This window comes from Corvus kubaryi, unplaced genomic scaffold, assembly GCF_017639235.1.
Source record: "Corvus kubaryi isolate FWS band 111438036 unplaced genomic scaffold, C.kubaryi_AGA036_p1.0 37354, whole genome shotgun sequence".
NCBI classification, from domain to species: domain Eukaryota; kingdom Metazoa; phylum Chordata; class Aves; order Passeriformes; family Corvidae; genus Corvus; species Corvus kubaryi.
This window is the reverse complement of record NW_024581116.1, coordinates 17,088,257-17,101,239: the sequence shown is the minus strand read 5'-3', so window position 1 is coordinate 17,101,239 and position 12,983 is coordinate 17,088,257. Positions and strand designations below refer to the sequence as shown.

Below are 12,983 nucleotides of genomic sequence, written 5' to 3'. Positions count from 1 at the left end.
CAGATTTGCAAATACAGTTTCTATCAGCTCTTATTGTTCATGTGAACACTCTATCTAAAAAATGTGAACAGTACAGTTCTATCTATATTTTGTCTAAAGTAAAGAATTCTGTGAAAAGGTAACACTGCTGCAGTAAGAACTGTGTTTAAGGTCTCTGCTGCAGCTTTTTAATGTTTAAGGCACTTAGCATATATTTCTACTAAAAGTTAAAAATCCATTATTTCTATTTCACTTTGGTGTGACTTCATGTATCTCAGCTTATCCAAAGGTTTTAATTCAACCCCTGTGCTTTGGCTTTCCTCTGGGCCTGAGTCCAGAGAAGCTTTCACTCCAACAACTGTTAATTTAAGTCAATGGGTACTACAGCTCAAACCACCAGAGAAAAGTAAAACCTGGGACTGGTAACTTATTACCCCTAACATAGACCTTGGGCTGCCAGGAATATCCTCTGCCCCTTTTTGGCTCAGTACAGGACACTGTTCAACCCATCTCTCTATCTCACTGCCTTCTTACCCCTTCGCACACACTGAGGAAAATGTAGGTGCAGTGTGGAGGCTGGTGGGCCTGTGGTACAAGGGACAGGGAGAGTCCACTGGTGGGACGGTCCCAAAAATTCCTAGTCTAGTACCAAAGATTCCTCCCCAAGTTAGGGTGACAAAAGAGGCTTTCCCCCGGATGCTCTGCTTTGCTATGTTAATGCACCCCAGTTCTGCTTCCCCGGTTGGCCCGTTGGCCTCCCTGCCCTTTGTTACCTTATATGTCCCATGCCCTAGAAGGTTCTTCACTCCAAGTTCCCCCCATTGGCCCTTGCCCCATCACCACTCCCCCAGAGTGTCCCCATTGGCTCTCATTCCCTAGTCCCGCCTTTGTACCACCCCTGCGCCCTCAGATCATTGGTCTCTGAGGCTTGATCCGCTCCCATATTTAAACCTGGACCCTCCAATGTTCTTTGTCTTCATCCCTCAAAGCGTTCACGCATGTGGCTGCAATAAACTGCTCCTGTGGAACCCCATATGAAGACCCTTCCTGCCTCTTTGTCATCGACCCAGTTTAAGGAGCTATCTGTGTGTGTGTGCGTGTACGCGTGTGTGTGTATGGTGGTCTTGCCGAGCGTCTTTGCCTTGGAGACATTTTCGGAAGGTCACGGCTCCTCACCATCCAGCACCTCAAACCCGGAGCACGACAGTGCAGGTAGCTAGTTTAGAAAGAAAATTTCTTCCAAGTTGTTATGTTTCTCAAGTGAATGTCATATGAATCCATAATTGTGGAACCTCTTGAAACATTTCCAGCCTTACACAACATGTTTGTTTTAGGGCTCCGGTAACATCTGTAATGTGTGGGTCTGCTGAGATTTGGAACAGATGCATTATTTTCCTCAGCCACCTGGAAGAAAGTAAAATATTGAAAAAAGCTGGTTTACAAGGACTCCCTGGTGTCCACAAACTGGTCTGGTTAATAAAAGGGAAAATATTTCTGATTTTTTTCAGCTGCAAAACAAATAGTAAACATATAATTGCTGCTTTCTGTCAAGGACATAAAAATGTCAGGACGCTTGCAAGGCTTAAAATCAACACAGAGTAGCTTGCCTAGTGTTCTGGTTTGGGGCTGCATTAAGGATTTGTGAATGTACTTTTCAGACCTGTCCTCTAAACCTGAAAACTAAGAGAGAAGACCTCAAACCTGTATGCAATTCAGTGTAAACTAGGGCAGTTTTAGCAGGAGTTAGAAAAAATTAATAAGGTTTGGTTTAAGTTCTTAAATTCTTTTACTGGGGAAAATACACACTTGAAGTTTACACTTTTGAGAGCAAAAGATCTTTAAAAAAAGAAAAAGTGGCCAAGGTCAAATGGCAGCCCAAAGAATGGACTTTTCTCCAGACTGAGGAATGTTCAGCTTGTTGCAAATGCCCTTGAAATTAACTGGCAAACTATTTCCTATATACAAATACCACCAGCCATAACATTTGCTGAAATCCTCTTTTGCTTCACCTCAGTATAATGAAATGTGGCAAAATCCTTTGTAATCCCCTTTCACTTCTTTGAGAGATAGGCTTCTGCCTGTCTTTAGGCTGAAAAGAGGAACTTTGTGTGCACAGCCCTGGGTTTTGGAGCAGACTGAATGGATGGACGTCATCTACCAACAGTGACTTTGTAGCTGGAGCAAAGCCTCAGGCAGGGATCAGGAACATCCGAGGAGACCCTGCTAAGCTGCAAGGCTCCGTCTGCTCCTCTGCTCATGTATGATCTCATGGCCTCAGAGGTGGTAGCATCCATAACAAGAAATTCCCAAGTTGGCTCAAGATGGAGCTTCTATTATGTAGCCACTGGTTCTTAAAGGCAGTGCATCAAGAATCTTCCTGTATGCAGAGGCCATGGGCTGTTACAGACCAGTCTACAGAACCCAGATATTGACAGGAGAGATAAGCCTTTAATGCAACTTTATAAGCTTTAGTATCCAGGATTTCTCAGGTGGTCAAGGAGAAACTTTTTACTTTAAAAAAAGCGTTTTAAAACGTCCTCACAGGCTGACCAGAGTTTTCCCACATTCAGATATACAAGGTTTTGCCTGAATTATTTTCACACATTATCCTGAAAAGTCATCAGTGTTAGGTAAATGAAGTAAGGTGTTTCTTAGCTACTGCTGGGAATAGGGAGGACATAGCATATACAGCAAAAAACACTTGTCGGAGACAAGAGGTTTTGTCTAAGATAAACACATTTCAGCAGCACATGCAAAGACCAGTTGTCTCACCAGACATCCTAAACTGCTGGCCTAAAAGTAATGTTTGGGTAGATAGTATCCTAAAAGAGAGAACTCTCTGGCCAGCTGTGTTTGCGGGCTTTACAATCCTGATTATACTTCTCCTTTACATTCTACAGCTCAGCTGCAAAACATACACACTGGAATTTCCAAACTAGGTTTCAGATCTATATATTTCATTGAAATTATTTCTTCCACTTTGTTGGAACTCTAAAATTTTGAAGAAAACAATCTGCATCTATTGCCAAGAGAATACCAAGTATAACTGGTTATCTTTTGTCTCCACATTTCAGAGATTGAATGGCAATGATTAAAATACGATTTTGTAACAAATATTTATGCATCACTAACAAAATTCCTGCATTGTTCTTATGTGCTGGCCATTGCGTAAGACCAACTCTTTACCACAGTAAGTTCATCTCATCTTTGAAATATAAATTATGACATTTATATGGCAAAGTGCTGTGTAAAGAGAGAAGTTGGCACTTCTTGAAAAAAAATAAACCAAATAAAGTGTTTCTTTTCCAAGCTTCTCCTCTGCTAAGTGAGCTAGAAAATAAGGACATTTAGTTATAATACTAAGAAAATGAAATATGGAATACATTCTTCTCCCTTCACCACCCCCAAAATCTAAATCTTCATTATCTAACAATTTACAATGAGCTACATCTGCAGAACTGCATAGCTGCATTTGAAAATCCCAAAGGCCTAGTGCAATTCCTAACAGATGTATCACTGCTTTCACACAAAGGGGAATACTGTGGCCCTCTAACCACAAGAAATACATCAAGTTATATCTCTGGTGATGGCTATAGCGTCTGGTGATGATATCATGCGCCAACTAGTTTTTTCAGCATCTTACATGGACCTAGAATTAGGCCTGTCTGTGAAGCTCGGCAGAGAATTGCACTACAGTTCACTTTTTACTGACTTTTCAGAAATGTTTTGGAACATTTCATTGAAATGATAATGCATTTATAGAGTTTATTATTTAATAAGCCATTTGTCATCCTTACATCATGGATATAATCCAGACATTAGGTTTACGGGCAATGTCTACCTATGTTAGACTCAAAATTGCTCTGCTGGTGCAGACATGCTTGATTTTTCCAGCTAAGCCCAATGTGGATACAAAGTGGGAGTGAGACGAGCAAACTTGGATGAAAATCTAATGGGAGTAGAAGGATTAAGATGAGCAGTTAAGGATACAAGGAGGGGGTAAAGAGCAAGCAACCAAGGTGGCAATGCAGTAGAGAAGGCAAACTGAAGGGTGCATCAGAGAAGTGACAGCAGGGCTAGATCCAAACAGGGATTGTCAGCTAATGTAGAAATTACATAGAGCTGTAGTCTTCAAGCAGCTCATGTAATTGCCAGTTATCCCAGGCATTATCTAGTCCATTGGTTTTTAGATATCTAAAAATTGCCACTCTTTAAAACTGATTGGCCTGTTTGTGCTAACTTTTTGGAAAGTGCTAGCTAGAAAGTGAGATGGGAATGTGCCGGTTCTTTCTAACAAAAACTCCCGTTTGCAGGTATGAAGCCTGGCATTGTTTCATTTACTGTCATACAGAGCTTCATCAGTCTGATCCCTTGGAGTCAGCTGCATGTCTGCATCACTGCCCTGGCCTACAATCAAGTGTTCTTGCATGCAGAAGAGCCTAGCCTGTGGATAAATTTGTTCTCAAGTCCGTGAATTTTCTCTGTCTTCCTTCCATGAACATTTAATATTAGACACCGCCTAGTTCTCAGCCTCTCAAGCATAATGAGCTACATATGCAAAACTGCGTTGCTGCATCACTCCTCTGCCACTTTAGAAGCCATCAAATTACTGTCAAAGCACTAAAAAAATTAAAAGTCTCAGTAGATTTTTAAATTAAGTATTATCAAGTAGCTGAGAATTAGCACTAGCATGCCTTTTCCCACTTACATAAAAGAAAATCTCCCTTTGGGTTAGTGTGGGTTGTTCACAGTTAAGCATATTCTTTTATCATATAGCCCATTTTTAGTTTCTTAACTGTCATGGTGCATTATATTAATATCCAATATCATGTCTTCCTCTGACCATAATTTTAGTGGTAATTCTCAAAAAGTAGCTATCTTCAGACAGATTTCTACTCACTGGAAAAATACTATGTTGATTGTGTGTCTACCATTGTAGACAGTAAATTCTGTCAACAGCATCTAGATAACTACAAATGGTTGTTCTTCCTACTGGGAGTATATATAAATATAAATTTACTTTTTATGTTAGGAAATCAAGCAGTTAATGGTCACTCAGAAAATTTGCCACAGGGTAACAAGATCACTGGTGATTATCATATAAATCTTTTAGTAAAAACATCCATGCAAACTAGATAAGGAATTCGAAGACAGAGAGTAATGGTATATCTAAGAAATACTTTGCTTGATTCTACCTATGCACAACTTTTTACAGGGAAATCTCTAGTTGAAATTCTTAAATGGAATTAAAGCTTCCTTCTTTTGGAGGAAGGGAATGAAAATATAATTCATGCTAAAAAGATATACCTATCTTCAGTCAGAAGAATTTGAATTCAGCTGTGAAATTAGCCCACCTCTCATCCTTCATTAGATACCTTTATGAAAGGGGCATCTCTACAACTTTATCGAGAAGTCTTGATGAAGAACTTGGAAGAAACAAACTTGTTGTTGAGGACGATTGAACATGGCTGCAGAAGCTGTAGTGTTTTGAGAAAGTAGAAGCACATCTTGTCTGATTCCATGTTTGCCTGGGAAAATTTAAGGAAAGGAAAGATGCCAACAGGATGTGAAGACAACATTTTCAGATGAATTTAGGATGAAGATTGTCTGAGAAGATCAGAAATTCCAATGGAAGGTGGAATTTAAGACTCATCCAACATCTCAGAAAATTAAACTGATGAAAACTTATTTCTATCTGCTAGCAGAGACAATATGCTTGTCTGTGCCTTGTCTGATGATGATTTCTAGTTCCCTGGGGTTCAGTGAAATTCTGGGATGTTCTATAATTGCTTTCAAACTATATTAACTGGCATTTTTCCTTCCGTTTAGTTTCAGATGGGTAATCTGATGTTCAAGTGATTTGAGGATTTATTTTTAAGGGCCTAGGCTGACAGGAATTAAATATGCACAAGTATGATCTCACTAATTTTTCACATGCCTAACTCCATCTACATGAGAGGAAGGAAGAAAGGACAGGGAACTCTAAATCTCCACTACAGAGCAGCTGGTAGGAAATGACAGGCCCTGCAAGGCCATTATCAGCCACTCCCAGCCCTGGAAAACTTCTGTCATAATCAGATCATCTAAGAGTCAGCTTCCACTTCTGGTTAAAAGTTCATGGAGGTGTTGTATATGGTAGATTTGTCTTCCTTTGATCAACCAAACTCTTACTCAAAATAAAGGCAAAGATCACCAAAATGAAAAACAAAGAGGGAAAGGAAATAACACATAAGAAGGAACAACAGTAAGCTTTCTATGAGACACAACAGGCCACCTTTGGAGCTTTGGAGATTTTCAAAGTCTTTAAGAGGCCTCCATTATTATGTCTTTCTCACAGATGGGGGACTTAAATACTGAGAGCATAATTAATGCCTGAGCATGCCAAAAGCTAACTCAAGAACAAAACCAACCTGTTTCTTATCTTCGAGACGATCCTGCCTTCAATCAATTGTTCCAAATCTAGCCACACAATAGTTAAATGTTTTTCCCTCTGTCTACCTTGATCCAGAATATTTTTTATGATCAAGATGTCAAATAGTATCAATGTAGAATCCAACAACTCTGGAGACAGGAGGGTGAGCATCTCCATTAGCCAAGTCTCCTCTCCAATGTGTTTAAGAGGAAAACGTCCTCCTAAATTCCATTTAACTGATTAGGCTAACTCACAGCTTGACTGGTAGAGCTGAAAACCATTTTCTTCCTTTCTTATTCTAGTTTGGGCAACTAATTCTACCTCTGACATTTACTTTTTAAGAAACATTTTATTTTAATTCAATCATGTATATAAAACACATTTTTTAAAAAAAGGATATATTGTGCAGACTGTAGAGTACTCCCAAACAGTTCATTTCCACTTCTCAGTACACAGGTCTCTATTGCCTTCAGGTCAGAGAAACAGAATGGTAATAGAAAATAGAAACTCCAGTTAATGAAAAGCAATGAATACATGGATAAATACGTAAAAAATAACTATTAATATCAGATACTAGGAACAAGACTCCTAATCAGGATAATACTATGTGCTGGTTTTGGCTGAAGTAGAGTTAATTTTCTTCCCAGTGGCTGGTATGGGGCTGTGTTCTGGATCTGTGCTGAACACAGGGTTGATAATATAGAGAAGTTTTGGTTATTGCTGAGCAGGGCTTACACAGAGCCAGAGCCTTTTCTGCTTTCCATGCTGCCACACTGGTGAGGAGGCTGGGGCTGAACAGGAGGTTGGGAGGAGACACAGCCAGGACAGGTGATCCAGACTGACCAGAGGGATATTCCAAACCATACAACATCATGCTCAGTATATCGAGTGGGGGGAGGAAGGAAGAAGAGGGAACGTTTGTCTTCTCAAGTCATCGTTGTGTGCGATGGGGCCCTGCCCTCCTGGAGATGGCAGAACACCTGCCTGACGTTGGGAACCAGTGAATTCATTCTTTGTTTTGCTTTGCTTTCCCTATTAAACTGTCTTTATCTCAACACATAAGTTTTCTAGCTTTTTTTGTAGCTTTTACCCTTCTGACCCTCTCCCTGAACCCCCTGGAGGGGGAGTGAGTAAGAGGCTGAGTGGGGCTTGGTTGCTGGATGGGGCGAAACCATGACATCCTGTCATGATAAAATCATTAGCAAAGGAGTATACAATTTATACACAGTAATTGCAACTTATTACCTAAACCCACCTGCTTTAAATACTGCAGGTAGTTCTTACATGGTGGTATTCTTTTCACAAAGAACAGGACTTTCTAGATGATGAGGAGTGAATCAGCATTTACATAAAGCAGGTATGATGCACTTAGATACGCTGCAACTCTTGAAAATGAACGATTTAATATATATTTATTTTTGTGCATCCTGAACTCACTTTTGGGTAAATTTTACCATGGACTGGACAAATTAATGTCTTCAGGTTGCTTCAGGGATTATTCCACACTCTGAGGAATTGAATAGGGTAGCTCAATGTTCAATGGCCATTTTTCTCCTCCCAAAATTGCATTCTATTTAAACCACCTCAAAAAATCCCTTTCTTCCATTTTTCCAAACATTTCTTTCAAAATAATTGTGAATTGTTGCCATGTTTGGACACTTCACGATGGTTGTTTGGCAAAAGGTCTGTCAACTCCCTTAGGAAACCAGTCCCCAAGGGATCATAAATGCTGGTTTTCTCTTACATCCATCCCCTTTGACAGAACACTTTAGCGAGGATTTTGGATCACTTGCTTAGGTACAGGGTCACCAGTGTCATGCAATAGAGAGTCATGTGGACTATAGAGGTCACTAGATAGGCATAAGAAATTATATGCAATATATTAGAAATAAATACACATAGAAATAAATACACGTACACATACTTAGAAATAAATACACATAATCACTACAGTCACAGAAGATTTTAACTCATATTAATATATTTCATAATTAAAAGAAAATACATGTAATAAAGGAATACCATTTTCAGTGGACATTTCCTTCCTGCCTACAGCTGGAAATTCATGTATTCTGTATAGATATTTTAACTAATTGGCTCTCAAGTTTACAAGACAAAAGGGAAGGCAATCTCTGATTGCCAGAGGTTTTATTCAGGGCCCAAGAGAGAAAAGTATTCATGTAAGTCGTGGTCCTGTGCATGCTTCCTTGGTGTGCTGTGCCAAGACTGATGTAACAAGCTTTGGAAATCTTCACTGAAGACCCGAATGTGCTGAGATCCGAGATAGCAGCCATCATCCTGACAGTCTGGCAAGCTGTCTAGAAGAATTCTCTGAATCTGCTGGGAGAGTTAAAGTATCCTCTGAAGAGTGAAGGATTTCCTGATATCTGGCCTAAATCACAAAAGTTAGTTTTTACATGGATTCCAATTTCCTTTGTAGCTAGCACTCACAAGGATGGACCTTGTGTAATAAAAACTACCTAGAAAACAAAATTTAAAAATATTTTCTAGGATAATATCACCAAGCTTTTTATTGGTGTCCTGTAAAAGGAATTCATTTAGTGAAATCTTGTCTTTAAATTGTAGTCAAGTATTATCCCTGGCAATCTTATTAGGGAAGATTTCTAGAAACTGCTTCCCTAAGACCATACCTTATTAAGAACTTAAATTGTAAGTACTTAAATATTTTTCTATAATCCCATAGGAAAATTAAGGTGATGATTTTAAAACAGCTGAAATGAGCTGGCACAGTCACTGGCATCAGCTTTCTTCAGACCAGACTTAGTACTAGAATCTTGTTTACTTTGCAAGCACCTGTGAAAGTAATACTGTAACATTTTCCATGAAAGTCTGGGATTAACAGTCTAGTTTGTATTTAGTAATAAGCAGTCAACTAGTCAAGATTTGGTTTACAAAATAACTGTGTCATTGTTGTGGCGTTTCCATTTTCTTCGGTTCTGTCCCTTTTATATTTACTATTTAAAGTAGTAATTAATTTTAAAAATACCATTTAAGCAACTTTTCTATGCATAAATATTCTAACAGTCAAAATAATAAATATTATGGATTTTAAGATGGCCATAGTTAAATACTGCTAATGTGAATGCTTCTATAAGACAGGTGAGATGGTTTCCAGTGTTTCTAGTGGAGAAGAAAAATCATAACCAGTAATTCAGCACAGAACGGAGACATACTCCTTTCTAATAGCTTGTAAACAAGTGATGCCACAAAACCCACCAAGACTGGTACTTACTTGCAGTGTTAGTCTCAACAGAGACACCGAGGCTTGAATGAACTCAGGTCTTCATCTGTGTCTGAGTAATTTTCCAGAGCTGTGGTGGAGTTCAGAGGCGCTGGGAAGTTCTCACATCTGCCAACCATGGCTGTTCTGCAGGCCAAGGCATTTTATTTTCCAGTGGTGCAAATCCAGCACTAAAATATGCAAAATTCCTGACCACAGCTATAGCTTCATGTAGCCCAAACTCTTTAAACTTCTAATATAAACAGTTTCCCCAGCCATATTTTTCTGCTCTTTCATAAGTGTGGGCTATTCTTGTTTTAATCTAATTTAAATTGGAGACAGAACTAAGGTCTGCAATACAGGGAAGCTGAAAGGCAAAGGAGAGACAAGATTATCACTAGGAACACACAACCTGCACTATGTGTTACTACAATGTCAATCCTAACTTTCTATCAAAGCCTCTGTCTTGTACCTTTAAATAGTGCATCAAGAGTGAAGCAAACAGCAGCAGATACAGGGAATAAAAAAGCCAGAGACCATCACCAGCTTTTTTTTGTTTGTGAACATCTTCTCACCACAGAAGGGAAGCAGCAGCTCAGCCTTCATTTGTTTTTCCTTAGTTTCTTATTCTCTCAAGTGTGGTCAGTCATACTTGGCTAATTATTGCTACAAAGAATCTACAAGATGGATTCACCTGTAGCTGCATCAGGACATCTATACCAGATTAAATAACTTGAAAGCTTAACTAAATTACTTCCTATAAAGAAAATTAAAACAATTACTGATAAATCTGGCTTACTTTCTAGACTATTTATCTGCTTAGATTAACATAATTAAACGCAAAATCATTCATGGAGGAATAAAGAATGTGACTCCTGCTAAAAATATTCAGGCCTATAAAATAGCTAAAAGCGTCTCTAAGATCTGGCTGAACATGAATACTTGGTGTCCTTTAGTTAATCTTAAACTGCAAATGGCACCCATCTAAACCTTGTAGTTTTCAAATTAAACAAAAAGAAGGCTGAGCTATTTTAAAAGTGAAACTATGGGTTGGGATGAGCAGTTCAGTAGCAGAATACAAAACTATTGCAGGCTGAATTTTTTTTGTGAGAGTAAGTAACCTCCTATTACACTTTAAATTATGGTGGTGCAAAACATTTTAAAAATTTTCATCAAGACAGGAAGTCTTTTTAAGTCACTATTCAAACACAAGATAGTGTTTTCATGTAAGAAACTCTGGATGAATTGAGTTTTTTAGACAAGGCAACAGTGGCTTCTTGGCGCTTTAAAAGTCTGTTAATCTAAAGCAATAGGTAGGAGCTATGCCCCTTTTTACCACCTCCAATGTGCAAAATCCTTGAACTCAAAAATGTAAGGTGATGTTTTCTGATATATGTCTGCAGATCAAATAAAAAATACTAGCTGCTTGTGAGGTAGGATTTGGGGTAACAATAGCATTCCACCACAGAAAAAAAAAAAAAGAACATAAGATGAAGGTTTTAAAATCTACATTAACATTTGCCTGTAGCAGAAACAAGCTGTCCTTTTCTGACTGCAAGGCACCTATTGTTTGTTATTGCCTGAATTGATTGTTGATATGAAAGAAAACCAAAGTAATCTCACAGCAAAATTATATACTCTCAATATAAGAGAATAGCTTGGCAACATGTAAGTCTGTATGCATTCATGCCAAGACATTTCAGATTGAAGGAAACATTTATTACACTTCTACAATGTCTCCAGTCTGCTGCAATACCTTCAAGAGAGCTATTTCCACAAAGCCTAATTTAAAAAAAAAAAGCCTTTTCCATGACAGCATTTGAGCTTTTAAATAAAAATGTAGATTGCTAAACAACTGATTTTCATCCAGAGGTAGAGAAAATCATTGATTAAAACAGCTTGAGTATTCCGTCAGCAGCTGGAATTGCTCTCTATACATGAAAGTTGTCACACCTCTCAGGTGTAGCAAGAAGATGGCTTTCTACAAAAAGGGTGACCTAGGAAAGAGCAAGCTCTCAGTTTGGTGTCTCCCAGCAGAGTTCCATGGAAGTGTGAAAACTGTGTTACTGAAATCCATAACTAACAGTGCCAAATCTGTCACCCAAGCCCAGGAACCCCAGTATTTCCCCAGTACCCCTTTGGGCAATGTTTTTAACTGGCTGACTCTGAGTCCTCCTCTGAAGCATTTCATTCAGGCCTCTCTTGTCCTTGTTCACCAGACAGGACCTGCCATTCTGGGTCAGGCTGATGATTTGCTCCAATAACCTTCAGTCCTGGGTTAATATTTAAGTCCCTTAGCTGTGAAAGCCGGCAGGACAGGAGAAAAAAAAATTTAAAACAAAGATCTTCATTGCAAGAGAGGCAATTCCTCGGAGTGGAGGTAGGGGACTAAAAGCATGCCTTACTATCACTAGTAGCTAGCTCAATAAATGGTGAAATTGCTTCCCAGTGCCTCAGGACTCTCTATTGCAGTCTAGTATATGTGCTGCTTTGGTATAATTAATCTGTTCATATATTCCTAGTGAATTTTTCCATCTGCCTGAAAAAATTCAGAGGCCTTGGCAAAATCTTTCCTTTTTTCTACCTGCCAAAACAAAGCAACAGTTTATTTCCTTTTCTCTGTACAATTCCTAATTACTTTATTTTCCCCCTCTGCACACCTTTTTCATGCTTATCTCTACGAAAAGAGACATGAAGCACTTTGCCATTTCAATTCTTGGAATGGCTGCACATCAGATTAACCACTTACAGCATCTCATAAAGATAAAAGTAGATAATGAGATTTGTTTTGGCAACTCAGCACGACTTGTGAGAATGTAAAATTGTATCACTGAGGGAGGCATCAGAAAGACACAAACGTCTTTACCGAATGCAACAATTAAGTTTATTCCTTTCTTGCAGGAATTGCTGTTCTATTTCTGAATCTAAATAGATACTCAATTCAGAGCTTTTCAGCTAAACACAGCTAGCCAGATCTTCCTGTTACTTAGACATATCTGATCTGTACTGTGCTCCATCTGTTAGCAGGCTGTAATGCTTAAGCCCCATGAATGACCATTCATAACACTGCCAGCTGGATGGCAAATACATCAGGCCCAAAAGAAAAGGAGAAGTATGCTGGAGGTGCAGAGGCTTCCTTGCCATGTCATAGCAGGGTAAGTGGGGAAAAAAAGAAAAGTAAAGGAACTACGTAATGAAAGACAGGACTCGAGGAAATGGCATGAAGCTGAGTCAGGGAGGTTTAGGATGGGTATCAGAAAAAGGTTCTTCACCCAGAGGGTGGCTGGGCACTGGAACAGGCTCCCCAGGGAGCCTGACAGAGTTCAAGAAGTGTTTGGACAATGCCCTTGG

At 39.1% G+C, this 12,983-nt stretch overlaps 1 long non-coding RNA gene across 1 annotated transcript; it reads right to left on the bottom strand.

Moving 5' to 3' along the window:
• Positions 1–6,785: 6,785 nt before the first annotated feature.
• LOC121667022 lies at positions 6,786–11,645 on the bottom strand. The gene is made up of 3 exons (XR_006016886.1): positions 11,586–11,645; positions 9,645–9,999; positions 6,786–6,858 (listed from the first exon to the last, which is right to left on the bottom strand). It is a non-coding gene; the product is annotated as an uncharacterized LOC121667022 (long non-coding RNA).
• Positions 11,646–12,983: the final 1,338 nt, after the last annotated feature.